A 21,715-nucleotide genomic window follows, 5' to 3' on the forward strand; every position below is an offset into this window, starting at 1 on the left:
GGCCAGGCCATGCCCCCACAGCCCCAGCCAGGCTCCCACAGCCCCAGCCATGCCCCCACAGCCCCAGCCAGGCTCCCACAGCCCCAGCCAGGCCATGCTCCCACAGCCCCAGCCAAGCCCCCACAGCCCCAGCCAGGCTCCCACAGCCCCAGCCATGCTCCCACAGCCCCAGCCAGGCCAGGCCAGGCCATGCTCCCACAGCCCCAGCCAGGCCCCCACAGCCCCAGCCAGGCTCCCACAGCCCCAGCCAGGCCAGGCCAGGCCATGCTCCCACAGCCCCAGCCAGGCCAGGCCAGGCCATGCTCCCACAGCCCCAGCCAGGCCATGCCCCCACAGCCCCAGCCAGGCTCCCACAGCCCCAGCCAGGCTCCCACAGCCCCAGCCATGCCCCCACAGCCCCAGCCAGGCTCCCACAGCCCCAGCCAGGCCAGGCCAGGCCATGCTCCCACAGCCCCAGCCAGGCCATTCTCCCACAGCCCCAGCCAGGCCATGCCCCCACAGCCCCAGCCAGGCCATGCCCCCACAGCCCCAGCCAGGCCATGCCCCCACAGCCCCAGCCAGGCCAGGCTCCCACAGCCCCAGCCAGGCCATGTCCCCACAGCCCCCGCCAGGCCAGGGCTCAGCTGGGGCCGTGGAGGGGCTGGAGGGTGAGTGCAGCCCTGGGACCTGCCCCTGTCCCCAGCACAAGTCCCCACAGCTCCAGCTGCTGCCCACTGGCCCTTGCACAGGTGTGGACACAGCTCCCAGCTGGACAGGGGAGTGAGACCCTCCTGGGGCTGAGGCACCAGGCCAAGACCCAAGGCATGGAAAGGGAGGTGCTCCAGTCTGTCCTGGATTTACTGGTCCATCTTTGGATTCCATGGCTCTCTCACACCTGCACTTGGACAACTGCAGCTGCCAAGCAGGAATTCCTTGGAGCAGAGCAGGGGCACAGAGTGGAGTTTCTGAACTCCAAGAGAACCCGGTCCAGCCTCATGCCTGTGAGAGCTGCCTGTTGGCTCTGAAGTTATCAGCAGGACTGACTGAGTGCAGAGAATGGCTCCTCTCCCCATGGGACAGGCGACTGCAGCCTCTGCAGGGCCTCAGCCCTGAGGAGGACACACTCCCAGCTCCCTGGGGCAGAGTCTTCCCAGCCTTGCCCCGTCCTCTGCAGCAGCACAGCATCCACCAGGATCTGCTCCAACACCCCTGGCACATCCCCGGAGCCCAGGGTGAGTGTGACTGGCAGCTACACACCTGTGAGGGCTGGAAATGAAAAGGGAAGCAGAGATAAACTCTCTGCGAGCAGCTGATAATACTGCAGGGGAACAGGAGGAGTAAAACACTGCAGAGGAGTTGTCAGCTTCCTGCTCTTCTTCTGTGGTGGGATTAGCAGAAAAGGTTAGACTATACATTATCCAAGAGTCACTCTAATGATGTATCACTCTGAGGTTTTCATAAAATTAATCTCTCAATAATAAGACATAATACAGGTTTCATGCATACTAGGTAATTAAAGAGCTTGATGAATAGATGAAAGAGTGAACGTTCTGGATCCTTAAACAAATCACAGCTTTAAATTTCATTAATTTTAAATTTACTCCAAGACCTAATTTAAAATTGGCAAAGCTTCTCTGCCACTGAAACCAGAAATCATTAAACAAAACTGAATTGTATTATTTATTGTTGTGTCAGGCCAATAAAATACATCAACTTACAATGTTGGGATGGCAAAAATATGACAGAACTTTACAATATTAAAAATAGTTTCAAAAATTCAGTGCAGCTCTTGGCTGAAAATTTAAACAAGAAAATCTATTCACAGATACTTTCTTGGCCTTTTCATTTGCTGTCCTGTGCCTTGGGCTACCACACTGAAAGGTTTGCAAGAATTTAACCATCATCTGCTGGAGCTTCAAGGTGGGGAAGGCAAAGAAAGAGAGCACTGAGAGCACTGATTCTATCCAGTTTTTAGGCAAGGAAAGCCACGCAGAACATTTACTGAAGTCAGCAGAGGATACCTGAACATCTGCAGCACTCTGAAATACCACAGCCCAGGCAAAACAGACACTGCACTTCTGCAAGGGTTCAAATTGTAATCAGAGCAAGAACTCTAAAATGCAAATAGGGAAAGCCATGAGAGAACAACAGTGAGTCATAACTGGGAAAACAGTGAGTTAAAATAACTCTTTTACCATGAAATCAGGAAAAAACCCACAAGTGATTACAAAGTAATCGAAGAACAGTGTGTGGCAATGACCTGTCTGGGGCAGATCTCGTGGGCTGGGACCTCAGGTGTTGCTGTTGGTGTCACAGCCCAGCAGCCCCAAATGTGCCCTCCTGGCTCTCCCGAGCACCATCCCAGTCCTTGCTCCATCCCTGCCACCAGCAGTGGCTCACTAAGCCAACAGGGAACTCTTCTTTTGCCAAATTCTCTTCCTGGGGCACCTGGAGAAGCAGGACGGCAGCGATTGCTGCCCTGCCCCACTGCCCTCCCCGTCCCGCACTCACGGACACAGCCCCGCGGGCACGGGGCAGTCCTTCCTCTCTCTGGAGGCACACTGTGCGAGTCAGATCCAGCTCCAAAGCCATTAAGAGCACTCCTGTTTATCAGAAATACAGGAGTGATTAAACTCTGCCCTGGTGCTCCTTGGAATTCAAGTTTAATAACGTTTGTTATGTCTGCTCCTTGTGAGATTGGCTGCTGATGTTTCTCCCGCAGATGCCTGAAGAGAAACACTCCACAAACCTGTGCATTCACACAGGACTGGCACAGCATAAACTGCCCCTGTGTGGGCAATGCCTTTCCAGGTTCTGTGCCCTTCATTTCAGGTCTATTTCCTTTATTTGTTTTATTATTCTCAGAGATTATCTTTCCATATTTTTGCTTTTCTTCAGTACATCACCTATGAAAGGGAACAATTTTCTTAGACTTTTCCTTATTCTCTTATGTAAACCCATACAAAAAGATTATCTCCAAGTGTTGACATAACTCTGTCCCTCATCCCAATGCAGCAGATGAAGAGAAAAAAGCAAAGAGTTTTCAGAAGTGGCCCCTGCTGGCAAATATCCAGCTTATAGACTTCCTATTGTTTTGCGAACAATTAGAAGCTTGAATTATCAGTCTGCTAGAACTGCATTTAAAGAAACCCTTCTGGGTTTCATCACTGGTAGTCTCTTTTATTTGATAACAATTCTCATTCCAATTTAACAATTTCCCTAAACTGTAGGACTTATGGAGCAAGGAAACTTTGGTGCATCCCTGTGCTTTGGTGAACTCTGGTCTGAATGCAGCTCCCAGTCCAGCGGCTCCCAGTCTTGAAGGGGTCTTGACCAGAGAAGTTTTATGTCCTAGAACTGGAATAAAGCAGATTGACTCCCTAATGTTATGAATAATTCCAAACAAACATTTGGACAGCCAAAAGGATCAAGAGACACTGAAAACCACACAGATAAACAAACACTGTGAGAATCTGTGATGCTCATGAGATGCGTAAGTGGCTTCTTGCTGAAACAAGAGAAGCTGTGGGTCATCTGAAAGTACTTGGAAAAGAAATGTGGGAATTGTGACAATAGCAAGAAAAGAATGAGCAAAGATGGATTAAAATACACGCTCTGTGGATCTTCAATTAAAATGTTGAAATCAGAATTCTTTTCTGATTTTCATACCTGACGCACTTTAGTAGGGAATTCAAAGAAGAGACCCCTAAAGACCTGTTATCAGCATGCTAAAAATCCAAACATAAAGCATAATTCTGCTTAGCAACCATGCCCAAATCTAGATAAAGAATAATCAGTGTGTGCTCCAATATTTCTCTGTTGCCAAAAAATGAGTGTTGCTTGGACCACTACTGCAGAGCCTCTCACATGTTCACACCTGACAAAAAATTACAGGGTGAGGGAAATCTGAGTCGGGGATACCAAGAGTGACAGGAGGGAACATCCCATTACTCATGTGATACCATGAAATATTACTGCTGCATCTATCACTCGTGCTGTGCTGAAATAGATGGAGCCACTCACGTGTGTTTTCACAAGGGCCATTAAAAGGAATTAAATTCTGAAAACCCCACATTTTTAACTAGCTGAAATTGCAAGTACAAGGTAGCACCAGATCCACACTGTACCCAGGTTACTGCTGGTTGTCTTGGACTGAATCCAGGCAACACCGTGGTATTAATGGCACATTGAAACAAGTAGCTGGAAAGATTTTTATCTCCTTTTTGGTGGAGGAGTACATCTTCTTGCTTTCCCTCAGCCCACAGGCTCTATTAGATCCTCACAGCTGTCCCTCAGTGCTACAGGACCAGCCCTGCTGAAGATTGATTTTTATCCATCTGAGTTTGATGAGAAAGGAAAGACCTTTGCTTTCCCATAATGAGACCTGTATCATGCTTTTTACTTTCACAGACAGACTTCTTTTAAAAGTTTTAGCTCTGGATTACCCCTTAAGTAGGCAACCACCAGTGCTGTGGTTTGAGTTCATAGCCTAGGAGTTTCTAAGTTGCTTTTAAAGAGTTGTATTGATTTTACAGGTCTCAGGCTGGCTGAGATGGTACCTATTTTGCTATGTAATGAGCTGGCAGTTATGGACAAGAGAGGCACATAACATAGTTAATCTCCTTTTTCCAGTACTTGTTAAATTGTTAGTCAGCATGCAGCAGTCACATGTGGATGCTTATTATTCTCCCAGCAAATACTGTATTTCATTCTAGTTTGCTTGGTATGAGCAGTTCACAGCATATTCTTTGTCACTTAATTTCCTGTGTACATTGTGAGCACTTCCAAAAGCTCAGCAGGGTGCGTTAGAGAAACCTACAGAAAGAACACAGAACATTAATCAAATTACTATATTAGATACTATTAGATGTCTTCAAGTTAGAACTTGTATGCACTGATTTTTACAGCTTTCTTTTTAGCACTTCAGAAAAGATCAAAATAACTCATTAAGTCAATTCATCCTTTTTGCTGCATTTGCTGATCGTGCAGGAAAGTGCAGGCTGTGAGAGGCAATGTGGAAAGGGGCTGTGCCCCGGCCTCCTGGGGAAGGAAGGGCAGGAAAGCCCTGCTGTGGCTCCCACTCTGCATCCTCCCTCCTCTGGCCCCCGGGGACTAGGATCCCAGTGCTCCCCTGGGAAAGGGATGTGGCAGCCCTAATGTGCCACATCCCCCTGACACACTGTTTCTGCTGGGTGACTTCTACCCCATGGCTCCAAACCTGCCCCACGGCTCCAAACCTGCCCCACGGCTCCAATCCTGCCCCACGGCTCCAAACCTGCCCCACGGCTCCAAACCTGCCCCACGGCTCCAATCCTGCCCCACGGCTCCAAACCTGCCCCACGGCTCCAAACCTGCCCCACGGCTCCAAACCTGTCCCAGGGCTCCAAACCTGCCCCACAGCTCCAAACCTGCCCCAGGGCTCCAATCCTGCCCCACAGCTCCAAACCTGCCCCACAGCTCCAAACCTGCCCCAGGGCTCCAATCCTGCCCCAGGGCTCCAAACCTGCCCCAGGGCTCCAAACCTGCCCCACAGCTCCAAACCTGCCCCAGGGCTCCAATCCTGCCCCACGGCTCCAAACCTGCCCCACAGCTCCAAACCTGCCCCACAGCTCCAAACCTGCCCCAGGGCTCCAATCCTGCCCCAGGGCTCCAATCCTGCCCCACAGCTCCAATCCTGCCCCACGGCTCCAAACCTGCCCCACGGCTCCAAACCTGCCCCACGGCTCCAATCCTGCCCCACGGCTCCAATCCTGCCCCAGGGCTCCAATCCTGCCCCACGGCTCCAAACCTGCCCCAGGGCTCCAAACCTGCCCCACGGCTCCAATCCTGCCCCACGGCTCCAAACCTGCCCCAGGGCTCCAATCCTGCCCCAGGGCTCCAAACCTGCCCCATGGCTCCAATCCTGCCCCAGGGCTCCAAACCTGCCCCACAGCTCCAAACCTGCCCCAGGGCTCCAAACCTGCCCCAGGGCTCCAATCCTGCCCCAGGGCTCCAAACCTGCCCCAGGGCTCCAAACCTGCCCCAGGGCTCCAATCCTGCCCCACAGCTCCAAACCTGCCCCAGGGCTCCAAACCTGCCCCAGGGCTCCAAACCTGCCCCAGGGCTCCAATCCTGTCCCACGGCTCCAATCCTGCCCCACAGCTCCAATCCTGCCCCAGGGCTCCAAACCTGCCCCACGGCTCCAATCCTGCCCCACAGCTCCAAACCTGCCCCAGGGCTCCAAACCTGTCCCAGGGCTCCAAACCTGTCCCACAGCTCCAAATCTCCCCCAGGACCCCAAACCTGTCCCTTCTCTCCTTCTTTGCTTCTTCCATCATCCTTTCCCATTTCTGTGAGAAGAAGGGATTAGCAAGTGCATTTTGGGTGTTCTTCCTCAGGCAGACCAGGATCAGCAAAGCAGTTTTAGCTCCCCAGCCCTTCCTTCTCTTTTCTCATCTAGGAAACAGGGACTGTGCTGGAGGAAATAGATCAAAAGTCCCTCCTACCCTACCAACAGAACAAAACTGTATCTGAAAAATCCTCTGTTGAGAAAAATTATTTACTAGACTTTTTATCTTTTGACAAGTAAATTATGCAGTTTCAAAATTTACAATTAGATTAGGATTCAGCCAAATATTCTCCATTCATAGCCTGTTTTAATTTCTTCACTTCAGGATATCTTGAAAAGTTTTTTATTCACTGAAACTATTCAATGCTCTTATGCAACCAAATCTCAGCTTTCCCTTTTGCATTTTTGCACCAATATCTCTGCAAACACACCAAAAAATTCCCAAAATTAGGACGAAGAGGAACACTGTCAGTGTTAAGACATTCATGTAGAAAAGGGAGAAATTTGAAGTCTTAGACTATTGCAAATACAAATCCTGTGTAAATGAACTTCTGCTTGCACTGCTGTTTACTAGAGTTCTACACTGCATTTCTCTACTGGTTACAATAACTTAAGGCAAGTAATGAAAAAATTTACTGGTAATTACAGAATGTTTTAGAAAATCTTTGTGCCACAGCTTATCTCAACATCCAGCTGAATTTGTCAGACAACCTATAATGCTTGTTGGAAGCACGGGACAAACAAAACAGCAGAAAAAGTCAAAGATGCTGCTTTAGAAGAGAAAATATTAGTCAAAGAGATAGCAGCAGCAGATCAGAAAGAGACACACTGGATTTCAAAGGCACCAAAGGACAAGGTCAGGCTAAAGGGCTGAGTCGGAGCACATGCCTTGAAAATTCCCTGATTTTCAGAAGCAATAAATATCTATTGACATGTTCACATTCTGACATCACCTCCATGCTCCTGGCTCAAAGTCACCACTCTCACCAAGGACAATAAAACAAAGACTTTTAGGGATGTTACATTTTAAAATCTTGGCCTGAAACCCAATGAAAGAGATGTATAATCAGTGTGTAACCTGTGGCTCGGGAGGTCAGAGTCCGTGTGCGTGACTCCTCATATTTCACAGCAGTGAATACATCTGCACGAGGATCTGGCAGGCACTCCTGCCTTTCCCTTGGAGGCAAGAGGGTTCTCCATGGGCTGGCCTTTGTCTCCAGCTTTCCCTCCTGCCATCCTCCTCAGCTCCTCTGTACCAGGATTTTGGGGAACCTCAGAGGGAATTGTTCTCCTGCACCAGCAGTGTTTGCATTGCCCTGGCTGGATGCATTCAGCAAAAAGGGCAAGGAGCGATGTTAGCAAGTAATTAATTATATCAGTTATTTAAAACACAGGCAGGAATGTCTACACACCAGCTGGAGTAGGAGAGTTTATCCAAAAACCATCACTGAGGAATCTGTAACTTTGAAGTCAGTCACTGAAAGAATTGGCAATGAGTAATGTGAGCTGACAAGGAGAGCATTTTCTGTCAACAAGTGATTTGCAAACAGGCTATAAATTTCATTAATTTGTTCATTATTTGTGATCCTTGAAGAATGGTGTTGTATAAGTACGTTTCAACTTACAATTAGGTGCTAAGAATGCCTTTTGTTTATTATATGTTACTGAAGTGACATGTCTGGCTTTCTAATCAGCCTGAATTTTGGAAGTTCTATCGCCCCAAATTCAGCTTTCCAAAATGTTTTTTCTGCATTGACTGCAGAGTTATTTAGTTATAAAGACAAATGCTTATGAATGAGCCACTAAACACATTTTTCTCAATAATAGATTGTTGTATTATAATTTCTCTTTTTTAATAACTGTTTTCTGAATTTACTCAGTATGTAAAATGTCTGAGGTTAGGGTTTTTTGGGATTTATCACTTTCCAAAGCAGCAAGAACTTTCAGCTTTGAATGAACAGGCTCATTCTTCTCAGAAACCATGACCCTTATTTATGTTTTTTCTACTTCTCCCTAAGATAGGGAACCATATTTTTGTTTTAATAAAATGTCGTAAAATCAAATTCTAGAAAATTACTTTCACAATTTTTATAGGTTTACATATATAATCTCAATAGGGAGGAACAAAAAACCAATTCCTGAATTCAGATCTGATGCCTGACAAAGTATTTTATTGCTCATAATGTTGAGTTAAATTAGCCATGGTCACTGATGCCCAAAAAAACCCCTCAGTCCCAGTCTCTATGCAGCCTAGAAGGACTGTGCTATAATCAGACAGATGGTTTTCTACAATATATCCCCTAAAAGAGAGCAAGAGCCATGTCCATCACACTGCAGTTCGAGTTCATCCCAATAATCCTACAGGAGCTCCTTCTTCCACTGCTGTAGAGGTTTTACACTTTGCACCATCAGAAAATTCTCCCTGAGTTTTCCCTCAGACTGCTTAAAACAAGAACAAGTGCACGTTCTCTACTTTTCTCCACTCCAAAAGTTCTGACTACTTCAGAGTACTCCTGGGCAGAAGTATTGCCAAAACCCACTGAATTGTCATATTTTCAGCAAACATTTTCAGCTCCAGGTGGGCTGGAAACAGCTACCAGGGTTCAAACAAAGTTTAATAAAATTTCAGCTAAAATAAGCTTAAAATAGAGGAGACCCTCTGCTATAGGAATGGCAGGTCAGGAGTGCAAGCACTGGGAAGGCAAAGCAAGGTCTGGCACCTGCAGCCCTGCAACAGTCTGGTACTATTTACACCCTTTTTGATGCAGGGAATCTTTTGAATTTATCAAACCCAGCATTCCAAGTAGGGCCAACTTCAAGCAGAATGAAAAGGATTTGCTGCTCTGAGCTTTCTGCATTTCCTGACAAGGGAAGACACAGGCTGAGCAAACTGCAAAGGCCATCAAGGACCAGGGCTGGGTTCTGTTGATTTGTTTCTGTGGTGGCTTCTCTGCACATCATTCACAGTTCAAAGCTCCTTTTCTCTGTGTGCTGTCAGTAATAGAAAGAACAAACAGCAAACCAGCTTATAGTCAAAAACCCCGCCATCTGTGTAGGTGATTGACCCTGCACAGGTAATCAGGGGATCTCCCTGACAGGTGCCTGCAAAGAGGGAGAGTGGAGTAAGTACATCCCTTTCCGAGCACATAGTTAAGATATCTGCCCTCTCTGCATTTGAAACAAACTTCAGGGCCCACCCCACTGCCATTTTGTGGCCTGTGCCAACCCTCCCAATGCTGAAGTCTGCATTTCACCCGGCAATAAGAGTTTCCCAACTGCAACCACCAACAGAGGCTGCCACACCATTTTGCACAGATGCAGTTTGCAGATTCTCTCTTTACCTTTCACAAGTGGAGTGGAGGTGAGTCACGATTTGCTGGTTTCCAGACCATGCACCTCTTCAGGTTTCAGTCTGGGCCTCATAGATGCCCTGTAACCACAACAAAGATTCAACTGTTCCCCATTGACACAGAATTTTGAATACATGCTATTTATTTTTCGTAGGTTCCCTGCCACAGGATGGACAAAAAGTTTCTCAGCTCGAAATCATATAGAGGATGAAGTTTCTTCATTGCTGTATAACAAAGTCAGACATGAGAGCTCACTGCAATGATCATTACAACAAAGGTAAGGTGATTGCTCCTTCTCCTTTCACACAGATATTTACAACAGCAATCCTTTCCTCGTCAGTGTTTTAAAAAAAACAACAAAATCCAGGTTGGATTTTGCAATGGAGCTGAAGGGAATTACACACCCAGACTGAGCTGAAGCTGGCAGAGGCCCTTCCTCATGCTCACCTGTAAATCCCAGCTCTATCAGCCATGTCTACATGGAGAGATGTCTGCACATCTGGAGAAGAAAAATGAGAGAAGCAGTAAAAGGAGCACATCAGGAAAAGAAACCCAACTAAATCTGAGCAGATACTACAAAGGGACTGAGGTATTTATGGAAGGCAGCAGACAGGTTGCAGCAGCATTAGGTAAGGGCCCAACGCAGAGAAAGGCAAGGTTTGGGGATTTGCTTCTTTTTAGTTGTTGCATAAAAAATATGATAGCTTCTATTTCACTGCAATCTTTTTACAAGAAATGACATGGGTTACACACCCTGATTATCTACCAGAACATCTCATAGCAGTCAGAAAGAAAATGACCTCCTGGCCTTTGTCCAGCTGTAATGATCCCAGATCCCAAGAAATCAACTTGCAACTTTTGAGGATGGGGGAGGAGGGGGAAAACCCCAACCCAAAAAAATAACACCAAAGACAGACAAAAGCAACCCAGCCCTTATTTTTTAACCACAAATGATGAACTTTGAAAGGCTGCAATGATTCCTTTTGGTCTGCTGTGCTATAAAAACCTGAGAGAATTTTGCTCACAGTTTACAATGACATAGTCGAGCCATTGGGTGTTTATGTTTATTCAGTGCATAAAATGTCTTCTTTAAGCATATCCCAAAACAAATCTCTTAACAGAGCACTTCTAAAATAAATATTCTGTTGCTCTGAACGCTAAGATTTCATTTCTGTAGTCTCATTGGCACATAATGGACATGGAGTTTATTATCCTCGACTCCAGTGCCCTCAGGGAATGCACCTTCCACACTGTTCTTAATCTGCTCCAAAAGAAATACAATTGCACTTGTTGTAAAGTACAGCATGATATGACAGCACCGAATGAAACCATAATTCTGTTTACTAGATATTATTTATGCTGTGGAAACAAGAGGATTGTGATTTCTAGAGGGACTTTGAGGATCACAAACCAGGCATTTAACAGGGCATTTCTATTACATTTTCTTTTATTAGTCTTTACCAAATCAAAGTTGCAGATAAGAAAATAAAATAATGTTTTTATGTCTTCTCTCAATACCAAATTTTATTATTAGATATTACACTATGAGACATGTTGATACACACTTGGCCAATACACATGGTCAGAGCTACAGAAAATATTCTGTTAACCTCTGAACAATATTACTAAAATGGCCCTGGGTTTGGGTGGGTTTTTTGGGGTATTTTTTAGCACACAGTGAATGTATTTTGCCATTAAAGTAATGCTTACAGCCTTTTTTTTTTTCCTTCCATTTCAAGAACTCTGCTGTCTGATGCTCTGGGGCAGAAAAATTATATTGGGCTTAAAACTCTGAAAGTGAGGAATATGGTTTTCACCTGTTATATTTGACAAAATTATAAGATTCTACTGGGTATTGCGTAGATCTTGTATGAGTCAATCGTGATGGGAGCACAGGGTGCTGGGAACCAAATCCTTTAGGCCTCAGTGGAGTATGGAATGAAAGGAGAGTTGTTAGGAGGGTGAAGCCAAGGCTGCAGCTCCAGATGGAGATGTGGATAGGGATGGATCTATGACCTGGATGACAAGGAATTCATCCCTTTGTGAGGCAGAGAGGAGCAGAGCTGGATCTGTGTCCCTTCTGAATGCCCATTTACACTGACATGTTTCCATTGCAATCCCAACCTTTTCTTACACTGGCACCTGGCAGGTTTTGTTGAAGAATTTATTTGTGTATAATGAAGATTCATTTACTTCAACAGCACATAATGCTTTGTTTTGCCTTTTTATTATTAACTTGTCAAACAAGAGATATGGCAATAATCAAATGACAAAATACCATGTTAATTGTTGAAATAAATGGAATGTATTATACATCAGGTAATGGCAATTAACTCTATGGCTGATGTACATAATGTCAGTTATTCACTACTACTCTCAAACATTCACAATTATCCATACTTAAAAGTATTGGCAATCATATAAACAGGCTTAATGAATTATAATAACAGCATGTTCTAATAGCAAAAAAAGGTAAATAGCCAAACTGAACCTATGTAAGGGAAAATGCTTCTGGGAGGTAAATTATTGCAGTCAGATGGACTTTAAAGTGACATGTTTGTCTGCCAGTTGTCATAGTCCATTCGTAGCACAGTAACTGGAGAAGTTTAAATGGACTATTAAAACTAGTCAATAGTTTCCATAGTCTGTACATTTTATTATTTCCAGGGTTCATCATCAAGGAGGTGGGGGTTAGAAGCAAACTGCATTTTTAAGTCAGGCATTGCTCCTTTCCAAATATGTATGCAAATTCATGCACCAGGGAGCAAAACTGGGTGTCCAGTGCCAGGCTTTCAGTTTTGGCATCTCTGTCTTCACTGCTCCTCTTTGAAAAAGCCATGTATAAAATATTAAATTCTCTGAGAATATAATTTGAATTACTCTTGAAAGACTTAGACAGCTGTTAAATGATCCAGGGTTAACCGAAGGGCTACTGCTATAAAACCATTTAAACACACCATGGTGATTTTATCAAATTTCACAGCTGTTCCTGCAGCAAATGCAGCTCCTCAGAACACAAGATTTCCAGTTAATCTGTTAACAATAATTTTGGAGAAAATTTGCATCAGAGGAGAAGTTGCTGCACAGAAACTGCCTGCCTGGATTGGACCCACAGGCAGCCCAGTCCAGAAAACTGTTTCCAGGATGAGCCAGCACCAGATGTTCCCATGGAAATAAATATAGAAATACGTAATACACAAATGTAATTCAGCCCACAAAAGGTCACTCTGCTTAATCACTAAGACATGAAGACTTTCCTTTTCTCCAGTGTGATTTTATTAATGTCACATCATGAACAAACCTTGTTATTCATAGAGAAATAACCATACCTTGAACCCAAGTTTCTTGGCTCAGACAATGACAGAATCCACAGTTTGACAGCATGGTTTAAGACACATCCTCCTTTATTTATTCAGGATTTTTCATAATTCCATTCTACTGCACTTTTATTGGGTGATAATTTCTCTGACTCCTTGACTATTTTATAGGGTTTTTTCTCTCTCACGTTATTTTTCATCCCTGTACAGGGAGCAGGCTCAGTCACCTCAGCTGCTCTCCAGGTGAGAGGCTGTTCCTGTGCCTGAGCTGGTTCCTGACACCCCTAACTCCCAGCTGAGGGCAGCCACACACCACTTCCTCAGCTGATCCCTGCCAAGGGAGCAATAAAGATGGGGCTGTTTATGCTCATGTGAGATCCCCAGTGCAGCTAAAGCCCTGCTTAGCTGCCCCTCAGATGCTGTGTTTAGGCTTTCTTAGGGACTGAGCCCAGGGAAAAGTGTGGATCTTCCAGCCAGACTCTGTGGAACTGGCTTGTGTCCTGCTCTGGGGTGGTCTGACTGAGCTCACTGTGCACTTGGCTGAGGCAGCCTCCAAGGCTCAGACAATGGGCCTAGGCCTGCATCCATGAGACATAACAATAATAGTAATAATCATCATAATAATTTTAGCTTTTCCGGCATAGTGTTCTCACCATAAAGAAGGCAGCTGGGCTAAAGCTTCCAAGAGTTTTATTTCCCTCATATGCTGTCAGACCATGTGCCAGGAAGGAAGGATTCAGGATGGAAGGCCTGAGGAAATCCTGCTGGTGAATTACCTTGTTACGAGAGAGGCAAAGCTTTTTCAGCTAATCCCACCTGTGTGGGGAAGAACCTGGACCCAAAAACGCTGTGATAACTGTGTGGGGTTCATCCTCAGCTTTTGCCTTGTCCCACAAAGAGCCCTGCTCACAGAGTAGAAATGATCCCTCACCGAGAACAGTGAGCAACCAAATCAAGGTGCAGATAAACCTTAGGACTCCAGTCCTTAAACTTAAATCCAATGCCAAATTCAGCTCCTCTTGGACAACTGATCCGTTTATAATAAAGGAATTAACAGCACTGTGCCCACATCTGTCAGCTTTCCAAGGCTACAGAACCAGCAGGAATTAGCAGTGAATTGGATCCATGGGGTGTGCATTCCCCAGCCCCATATCTCACCCCAACTATAAAAAACTCCCCACAGGTCTAATTCCCTCACTGAAAGAGCAAAGCATCAGACCACAGTGACCTCATTCCCAATCCCACAAACCCACAGAATACAGCAATAAATTGGGCTTGCACACCTTTGATACTTTCAAAGACTAATTGTAACTCCCATCTAACTTCCACTCCATTGAATGCTCATCCTCCATCTCTCAGGGAAAGCAATAGGATCCAACAATCAGTGGGGCTCCAGGAACAGGTAACATAAAGCAAAGACATAAATTTCAAGGTAATTCAAATAATTTGAAATAATTCTGCTTACAACTATATATGAAAATTCTCTCTGTGTTAGGTCTCTGGAACACGACCTGGACATCAATTTTTCCTTTATACGTGTGCTTCAGGAAGTCAGGCTGCATTTGGAGACATAAAAATTAAAAACTTCTATATATTTTTTCTCTTAATTTATGGGACATAATTGGATTATCCTTCATATTATGGCTGTGAAGCTGAAAACAACTTGTATTCCAGCAGCTGCATGAGCCCACTCACAGGAGTTCAATCTACAAAAGTCACCCAAACCATGAAAATTCCTGTAGCGTGATCCTATGTTAGGTTAAGGTCAGCCCCTCTTCCTCTTGTTGTCTTCCTAGATCATGATGGGCCATTAGAGAATACTCTTTGTTCTTACTTAAGCTGAATATTTTTTGGCCACAAACAAATCTGAAGTGCAGACTCACAGCTCCAGCTGGCAAGCATCCACATTTGTGTTAGGAATGACTTCTGAAAGAGGGAATCAGGCTCTGATTTTTCCCCTTCTTTGTGGTCCTTGTGTTTTGGCACTTGCCACCCCACAGCCAGAAGCTCAGCACTGTTATTTATCAGCTCACAGGCCAGCAGTGAGCCCAGGGCATGCCAGTAGCTGTGCAAACAGGGGCAGGGATGAAGTACTGCCACCACAGACCTGTTTGTCCTGACCAACTTGGGTACCCATCCAACCAAGGCACTTCACACGAGCAGAGTAATTGCCTGGGGAATTGTGATTCTCCTTACCTGGATCACATTGTGCTGAATAAGCCTCTCCTTTCCAGACAAGCTGCTGTCTGTGTCCTGTGAACCTGAAAGGTCACGGCTGAGCTCCTGAGCGGAGATTACAGTGGGCATGGTGTCCAAACCTTCTGTCAAATTACTCTGCAAACCGAATTTTCAGAGTCCTGAGCTGTCAGTGTTTTATTCTGCTTGCTCCAAACTGTTGAATATTTCTTCTAGTCGTGCATGATAATGCCAAAAGCCACTGTGACAAAAAACACATTTTGAACAAAGGCTAAACAACATAAACGCTTTTACTTTGCAGATGGCACTCAGAACTCAGCAGATGGTGAAAGAAATCCCACAGGATGTTCTTCTCTCCCTTCCCTCCCCCCACATATATATATGAGAGCATGTGTGTGCACAAAGCAGCAAAGTGTCCTGAGGAGATACTTCTCTGAAAGCCTTTTGAGTCTCTCTCCCTTGAACAATATCTCAGTGCCCATTTTTACAACAGGAAAGATCCAGCCAGGGCAGGGTACCAGAGAGGGAACTGGGGAGCACCCATCTGTTCATGGGTTATGTCTTTGGACAGGCAGCTTTGTTCCTTTTTCTTCCCATGCCATGCTCGGTCCTTTATTTTAATTCTAGATCCTCAGGGAGGAGATTCTTCCAGTCTCTGAGTGTTAAGCCTGGAAACAGCTTGTACCATGCTGGTGCTCCTCGCTCCAGCTTCTGTTTCCCAGGAAGCATTAGAGACACTGCACTCCACAGCATTTTCTGCATTTCACAGAGCTGAGCATAAAGCTGTCCATGAAATGGAGCTGTGCCTGATGGAGGGGCAAATATGGGCAAGAATAAACCACAGAGAATCTACAGTCCTCCTTCTGCATCAGGTCCTTGATGAAGCCAGGGGATAAATCTTTCTGTCAGAGAGCCATGTGAACAGGCACCACTGCTCCCAGTGCCCTTGGCCATGGGGTGACTCCTGGGTGGGATCATTTTGCATTTACACCTGCAGATTTTTACTATAATGTGTCCCTCTAATGCAAATGCATCCCAAAACTCCAAATGAACTCTGCAGTTATGCCCAAATCCCACCCATGGTAGAAATGTCCCTTGTGTTGGAAGCACCAGCAGCTCAGAGGTCGCAGCAGCACCAGGCACTGATACATGGCAAAGAATTTAATGCTCACCTGCAGCTGCAGGTGGGATTTCCAGTAGGCAGCATTGCAAAATCCAGGGCAGCATTCACTTTTGGTATTTTCCAAATCTGAACCCCAGCCTGGATTTTCCAGCCAGCCTCTCACTTCTGGAAGAAAACACCAATTATTGCCTGTCATGGGATTGCTCAGTATTTGCACAGCCCCACCATGCCCTGACCCACCAGCCATACTGTCCACAGCACTGAATTCCCTGGCAATTTACTCTCCTGGAACAAACTGCCTCGTTTGAACTTGTCGTGGTGATCAGTTTGCAGCTCCATGCTGCCTGTGCGCAACACCCAGGACAGCCCTCATCCCTGAAGCACTGCAATTCCTCTCAAACAGAAAGCACTCGGAGCAAATGCCGCTCCCTCACTCACCTTCAAGGGGGTGGAGCTGGCTTTAATTGCTTCCATTTCTCGGTCTCTGATAGAAGTAGTTTCTCTGATACAAATCTGTGTTCATCTCTGGAGGAGGGAGTTTTACATTCCTGTAGAAAGGGCTGTGAAACTTTCCCTTCTGCAAACAGCAATTCACTTCTCTGGGCAGGGAGATCTGGTGTGGGACTAAACCAGCATGGACAGGACTGGGCAAACACAGGACACAGCAAGGTGCCAATATTTTTAAAAATGCCAGTAAAATCTGAGGTTGGTCACAGAGTCTGAGAGGACGACAGCAAGGGGAGCAGAGTGACAAGTTTAACTGTTCTCAGATTACTGAATCACTGAACAGATGGACTGGTTCGATATAAACCTTCCATAGCCTCTCCAAAACAAGGAGTACCAGACATATGCACAGAAAATTGTACACACAAAAGTGTGCTCAGCTACCCTGACGCTCACAGTTTTGGCAACTCAGAGACAAATCTGTTGTTTAAGCAGAGAGAAAAGTGCTATTTTTTTTCCTCTTACTTTCATGGCAACCTGGTTGTCCACAGCAGAGATGATTTCAGGTGGAAGAATGTTGTTCTGTATTTGCATGGCAGTGAGCACAGTATGTCACAGGCTGGGAAGACATTGCCAAGCACCTCACACCGTCTACCTCTCCAGCTCAGGGAAAGGCTTGGAATGATCCCGTCCAGAGCCCTTCACTCCAAAGTACCTTGCAGGCTGTTTGCAGCACAGTTCACTAGGTCTAAAAACAGTTCTGCAGCAGCACAAGGTGCATGAAACAGAGCAGGTCCAACAGTGGGAGCCAGGCCTACCTCAAAGAGGCACAGAGTCTGCCCCTTCCTGGGGAAGAATATTTAGGAATAGCCTGGCTTTGTGTCTGTACTTTTCCTTCCTCACCATTTCAGTGGCAATCTCACTTACAACTGTGCCTTCTTCCAGCAAGCACTGGCTGTTCTTTCCCACTCGAAGGTCTCTATCAGTCATAAAAATTTAGCCAAGTGGGCGAATGTTTTACAAGTGGGGGGATATCTAACAGCTGTGATGTTTGCTTGGTTAGCTCCACAAGAAATCATACATGTAAAACGTAATAGACAACTAAACGTCCCAATTCCTCTGTGATCCATGGACATGTGGTCCAGAGCTGGGTGTGCAATCCTGGTCTGACCGGGACCTTCCTGGAAATGGGAACTCAGGCCATGTTAGTCCCAGAGCAGGATGTTTGCTGGTGCTTCTCCCCCTCCTCTCTGTCAGCCTCAGGCAGCCAGGATGAGGGAAATGCTGTAGGAAGGAGACAAGAGGGAGCAAGGAGGATGAGAGCACTTGTAGAAAGGCTCTCACTGCTGATCAGACCAGGAATCAAAAGACGGAAGCAAAATAAAATTGGAGGCCCCACTGGAAATGGAAGAAATAAATGCTGAGCGTTACTAACTACAAATCAGATTGTTTGGATAAGGGAGGGATTCAGGCTCTACAGGAAACTCCATTGCTGGTACTTCTTTTATTTTGAGGATGGGACCATGAGTTTATAAGACTTTTGTGACAAAATTATTATTGATGTGAGGTGAGGTACAGATGTAAAAGCTGTCTGAGGTATCTGAATTTTGACAGTGAATTTGAAACTACTCAAAGCTCAGATCCAGGGGATTTATTTGGGCTCATTTCCAGTTAAAACACACAACTGAGGTCACATGATTCCATGGAATAAGGCAGTTTCTAATCAAATCACTGCAGTATTAGCAATAGATAGCTTCATGTTTCTGTCAGGAGACTTATTTTTCCTTATTTTTCCTACCTTAAAGGAAACCACCAGAGCTCCTCTGGCTGCCTCTGAGGCTGGTGAACAAGTTCCATTAAACCTTTGTTTAGAATAGCTACAATGGTTCAAACACTTGTTTCAGGAAGAGTCTTACCCAAGTAAGAGGCTCATATCTCAGAAAAACATCTCACAGCACTCTATATTAATTAAAGATAAGGTGATATCATTACAGAAATAGACATTGTTATCTCCCTTCTAATGTTATCAAGGCGGGTTTTGTGTTTGCAGATGAACACTTCCAGACAAAGATATTTTTGAAAACCTCCCATTGTGTTTGAAAGCATCTGATAAATGGAATTACAAAGTTTCACTGGGTAGCATCTTTTTGGGTGTGATCCACAGCCCACTGAAGTCTAGAGGAAAGCATGAAAAATCCTGGTTAACTGTATCTAATCTGGAAAGTTGGGTTTTTTTAGCAAGTACAGGTATAATATTAAATGTATAGTGAGTTTCCCTCATTTTGTTGGCTGTTAAATAAATCTTAAAAAAAGACATTTTCATGAATCTGCCTGGGTTAAGTTTGACCAGAAACACTCACTGGGGCAAGGGAGGAAGAAAAGGCTGGAAAGCTTTTAGTTACTGCCAAAATTTCCAACTATTCAGTGCTGGAAGCACTGAGAACACAGGATGCATTTTTTTCTTCAGCACCAAAAAAAATTCATTGCTTTAGATTAAAACCAGTAAGTACAGTTGCAACCAGTATCTAACACTGCTTGAAATGAGAAGTTCACACATCATAGCAATGATTTACTTAACTTTATGGGGAACACAAGCAAAGGAGTGTTTAAAGTAGGTGAGGAGGTGTTGGTGGTGTTGGCTTTCCTGAACTCCTGGGAAAATATTTTTTATTGTTTGAAACCTAACACAAAGCCACTCTCAACACCTGGCTCCTGCACGTGTGTGCTCTGCAGCATCTGCTGAGGGGCACACAGGGAAGAAGCCACCAGGAAACCTCAGAACAGAGCAATGGGTGCGGCCCAAAATGGGGAGCTGACCCCTGTCAAGAGATGGGCTCGTTGAAAAGAAACCAGTGGTGAAAACCAGATGGTGTTTGTGTTGAACTTTGTATGTTTACAAATAATTTCAGCTTTGCTTTAGTGTTTTCCAGTGCTGTTCTAACAAAGAGGAGCTGTGAGTCCCTGGCTCACAGGCAGTAAGTGCACAGCATGGAGGAATCTCCACACGTGCCTGCATTCAGGTAAAGAAGATTTAGAGCTGTTGCTGGAATTGTTCCCTAAGTGTAGGACCAGAGCAGGAACAAGTGATTAAGGCCCTTTCTCTCTCAGAACTCAAACCCTGCACTTTTTCTTATAGCTCAGACAGATTGTGAGGTGATGCCTAATGGACCTCTGGGGTTTTATCCCTCCTTCCCTGTTAAGGCAAGCAGCTCCCATCAACTCTCTGCTTCTGGGGCTTAAGGGAAATCCAAGCTAAAAGGCACTGCCTGATTTCCAGATTTAACTCCTGAGCATCCTTTCATATGGAAAATTCCAATCATAAGCTTGAGTTGGTTCGTGCCAATCCCAGTTCACAGTGAGGTTGGAGAAAACCCCCAGCAAGTGTCATGGAGATGAGTTACCGTGGTTGCCATGGCATTTCCCCAGACCAGAGTGATCCCTTGCTCTCAGAATGCCCAGAATGCTCACAGAGCCCCTACACAGGGTAATGGCAAACAGGGTTCATTGAGGTCTGTGAAAATCCTAGGAGTGGCACAGAGATGTCCCTGCCCAGAGCTGTGGTGCCCTCAGGTGAAAACCAGGCTCTGGGCTCAATGAGCTATTCCAAAATATAAAACTGCTTCTTGCTCTATTTTCAGAAATACATGGCTGCTATAAGGTATCAGTTCACACATTTCCAAACTGATGCTGCTTAAGATTTAGTGCTGTTTTCCAACTAGCACAAGTTGGGTGAAATACTAATGAACTTCAAACTATGCACGTCGTGGAAAGGGTCAGACCATGGCAAAAGTGCTGCTAGACCCAGCCAGAATTCTGCTGCAAGCCTGGTGAAGGAAGAATTCAAGGCTAGCACTTAAAATGCAGGGTGAAAAGCAGCTGAAATTATCACCTTTGATTTTGGAACTGAGGCAGATTGCTGCTACTTACATGCTCTGTGACGCAGACAGGCATTGAGGGCTTTTTCCAACAGCCTCTGAACACCAAAGTGCCAAGATGAAACACCCAGGCACTCTTTAAATTCCCCAAACACCCCTAGTCCTACCTCTACCCTAAAAATCTGGTTTTAATGGATTGCATCAACCTGTGAACAAAAGGAGCCCTGAGAAAGTTTAGCAACCTGATTATCTCCAAAGAATTTTTATGCTACAGAATAATAATAATACCATAACAACAGTTTGGTGCTCACCTGTGCTGTTAAGTGCATGTGGAGGATCCTTGCAACTTGGAATGCAACCCTGAAACCTCCTTAGCGAGATAAAATTAAAAGGCAGACTAGAAAACTACCGTAAAGTTGCTGAAAGAAACATAGATTATGTTTCAATGACCTTCTTGAGATGTATTCCTTACTCTAAGTCATTTGTACAGGTTTGCATCCACAAAGAACCTGGAACAGAAATTATTCTGTGTACAGAGGCCAAAAGCTGACACAGTTCACCTACAGAGTTGGTGAGTTCTTGTTTGTGTTCTCAATCTCTTTCTAAGATTTTTAAAAATCAAAGTGTCAGAGAGGTTAAAACTATTTTTTAAAGCAATAAGTTCTTCACAACCTCTTTGGAAATCAAAAGAAAATTGTTACAAGTGTTATGTTTTCTATGTTGAACTCTGAAAACGAAGAGTAGAAGTGGTTTTTGCTAAATTTAGGTCCGGCTTATGGGAAGATTTTTCTATTGCCATATCAGTTGTATCAGTTTCAGGGCCACATGCAGGGTCAGCACAGGATTGAAGACCAGGGGTGCCTCCTATCAGCATTCCCTGCTTGCTTTTCCCTATGAAAACAGCTGCAGCCATCTGCCACGTCTTTGCCTCAGGATAATTAAACTCACACTAATGGCAGAGAAGGGAAAGAGAGGGCTGAGGTCTCCAGCTCTAGCGAAGTTTGGGAGGAACCTTTTCCTATGGCAAATACCTCTGTGGCGTCCTCCCCCAAAATCCTTTTAACTGTGTTTGGTTAGGGGAGACCAATGCAGACATTGGCACC

General features: G+C 45.2%; 1 long non-coding RNA gene across 1 annotated transcript; it reads right to left on the reverse strand.

Annotated features, from left to right (window-relative positions):
• Positions 1-1,675: 1,675 nt before the first annotated feature.
• Positions 1,676-16,453, reverse strand: LOC125332369. Its single transcript, XR_007206463.1, has 5 exons — positions 16,343-16,453; positions 15,171-15,411; positions 10,105-10,156; positions 9,649-9,737; positions 1,676-4,794 (listed from the first exon to the last, which is right to left on the reverse strand). It is a non-coding gene; the product is annotated as an uncharacterized LOC125332369 (long non-coding RNA).
• Positions 16,454-21,715: the final 5,262 nt, after the last annotated feature.

The sequence above is a fragment of the Corvus hawaiiensis genome, chromosome 12 (genome assembly GCF_020740725.1).
Source record: "Corvus hawaiiensis isolate bCorHaw1 chromosome 12, bCorHaw1.pri.cur, whole genome shotgun sequence".
In the NCBI taxonomy this organism is placed as follows: Eukaryota; Metazoa; Chordata; class Aves; order Passeriformes; family Corvidae; genus Corvus; species Corvus hawaiiensis.